The following is a 2,894-nucleotide window of genomic DNA, read 5'->3' on the forward strand; positions in this document are numbered from 1 at the left end:
CAAGTGAGCTAATTGTCTCTTTAACCAAGCGGCATCTCCTTATGGAAGACGGTTGAGTCTACCTGTCTTTTGTCCCATTCTCAAGTCCCTGAACTTTTGAAGTCTAGTTTTTTTAATGGACCAATCCATTAAAATACTGCCAAGCTATTTTTTTTATTAACATAATGACACTGAACCCTTATTGCGCTCATGCTACTGAATCCACCGCTTTATTTTTGGTACCAACAATTAGGAATTGTTTTCTCCCACTTGTTGCATCAAAAACTAAATCACAAGCTTCTGATAAAAAATGAGTAGTTCTAGTAAGATTTGTAATATGAATACCATTACGCTTTACAGAGATATAAGGTGCCATTCTCGGATTCCATTTCTAGTACCATGAACAAAATGAACTCCTGCTTTCATCATCTCTTCCAAATTAATGTCTAATATCTTCTTATCATTTCTCCCCACTCTTCCTCTCTCTCTTTTTTTTAAAGAAAAAAGAAAGACGACATACCTTGGAATAAATAATTGTTCCGATAGAACCTTCTCTTTTCCCAGAGATTGGACGTTGATATGCGATCCAATTGATTAATTTTTTTATATTCCTTAATTTCTTTATTTCTTTATTACTTTACTATTAACAAATCATATGTAACAAATCACAGGACTGCGTTAATTAAAAAAAAAGGATGAATATGCTCTTAGGAATCATTAAGTTTCTAATGTATCGTAGAAATTTTTTAAAATGCAAGAATTAAATAACTCTCTGTGGTGGAATAAAATATATCTATCTCTAAATTCCTCCCTGAATAAATTATTCTTTTTGGTTCTTAAAGGAATGTTCTTGTATTGCCTTGAACCTTGTACTAATCCTTTAAATCCGGTACCAACAGGTATCATACCGCCTAGAACAACATTTTCCTTCAGGCCTTTCAACCAATCGATACTACCGCGGATAACGGCTTTTGCTAAAACACGAGTAGTTTCTTGAAAACTAGCCTCAGATTTGAAAATTTGAATGTTCAGAGATGCTCTCATTATTCGTAATAATATGGCTCGGTAACAGATGGCTTCTTCCAAAGCATGTCCTATTCATTCCGCTCGTAACAATCCAATTAGTTCTCCAGGTAAAAAACATTAGACATTCTGTCTTCTAAAACTAATATTTTTAATGTTATTTGACGTACAATAATTTCTATATGCCTATTATGGATATGCATACCTTGGGATTGATAAAACCTGTGGATCTTATTAACTAAAGAGATACGACTTTGCACTATAGTTAGCTCAACACCAATTAAGAATCCCTAAGAAATTCCAAGAATTCTTGGTATACATTCGTTCCAACCCCCAACTCTCTTTTTTAGGTTTATCGATATTGAATCAATTGAACGCACTTCTAACACTTGTTCTACATTTGGAAGACCCTGTGTTATATCACCAGATCTCGACTTTTCATATATAAATGTAACTAATGTATCTCATTCGTAAAGGATTTCTCCATAATGGCTATGAATGATTGCTCCTGGAGTGGCCAAATAAGGCTTACCAGATCTTATTACTACAGAGCTAATGTGAATAATTGTAACTTGACCCGATTTTAGATGTGGTCCGTTTTTGGCCATACATATATTTTTGCAAATAAACTGTCCCGGGCTAAATAATTATAATGGAGAAAATACTAATTCAAATTGAATGGATTTAAAATACTATTACTGCATGGATCGAGATTAACAACTCTCCATTTTCGTCCATTAAATGATATTTTACTCGAAAAGTCTGTTTTAAACTGTCAAGTTTCAAATATTTAATTACTAGGATCTGATTATGAGTTATTAATATTTAATTTAAATGGTAAAATAAATACAAATTCGTAATTTGAAGGGTTGTTCCAAAAGGGCGCAATGAATTTTTAATTGGAATTATAGGACCTCTTTTAATTAATTCTTTTACTATATTGTGATGTTTTACATCGTTGAAGAGATCCATTTGAAAACAATTAGATGATGACAAAATTATCAAAGATTGACATTCCTTATTTCTATTCAACAACATACTAATAGTTCCTTGATTTTGTTTAACTGATTGTTGAATCCTTGTCTTGAAATATATGGGATAAAATGGATTAATATTAGTGTGATTTACCCTATTATTAGAGATCGGCCCTGAACCCAATGGATCATTCCTTTTTCTATTGATATATGAAATATGGGATTTCACTAGGTTGATTTTTAAGAAATCACGAATCAGACCATTTGTGTTTACTTCAATAAAGGAAGCGCATGCCTCTTAAATTGAAGAACTTTTTTTTATTCTTTGTCCCAATTTAACACTAAACAAGTTTGAACTAATTTACAACTCAATTAGGATAGAGACAAACATCCTAACTAAGAAAGATAACTAAAAACAAAGTCCTAATACTTCTAAATTACTATGTAGTCACCCATTAGGAGTAAGAAACGTGGTTTCTTTAAGTCACACACATGGGCCATCTTTGTCGGAGTTAATTAGGTCCAAACTCCTATGTGCTTTTATGTGCTCCTATATGTTCATTAAGCCCATGTTAGATTTATTCAAGCTCAATAAACTGAATTAGATTAATGAGCCTTGAATTTGAATCCAATTCTTCAAGCCTTGATGTGTTGTTAGCCCAAATGTCTTGAATAAGCCCATTGAGAGCTTCTTTTATCTTCTTAGCCTTGGACTTTGTAATTGGGTCTCCATGGATGTGAAGTGGATCTTGAATCCTAGTTGGATCAGGATTCCCAATGTCACTTGAATTCTTGATGTCATTCAGTTTTCCAACATCATTAGGACTCCTTGTTGGAGTAGAACTTCTAATTAGTGAAGGACTTCTTGTCAGAATAGGATTCTTTCAGCTAGTAGGATTTGCATCATTAGGATTCCTT

The 2,894-nt window shown here is 32.8% G+C and overlaps 1 pseudogene; it reads right to left on the reverse strand.

Annotated features, from left to right (window-relative positions):
* Positions 1–696: 696 nt before the first annotated feature.
* LOC125369303 lies at positions 697–2,477 on the reverse strand (annotated as a pseudogene).
* Between the last annotated feature and the right edge of the window lie 417 nt (positions 2,478–2,894).

This window comes from Ricinus communis, chromosome 2 (assembly GCF_019578655.1).
Source record: "Ricinus communis isolate WT05 ecotype wild-type chromosome 2, ASM1957865v1, whole genome shotgun sequence".
NCBI lineage: Eukaryota > Viridiplantae > Streptophyta > Magnoliopsida > Malpighiales > Euphorbiaceae > Ricinus > Ricinus communis.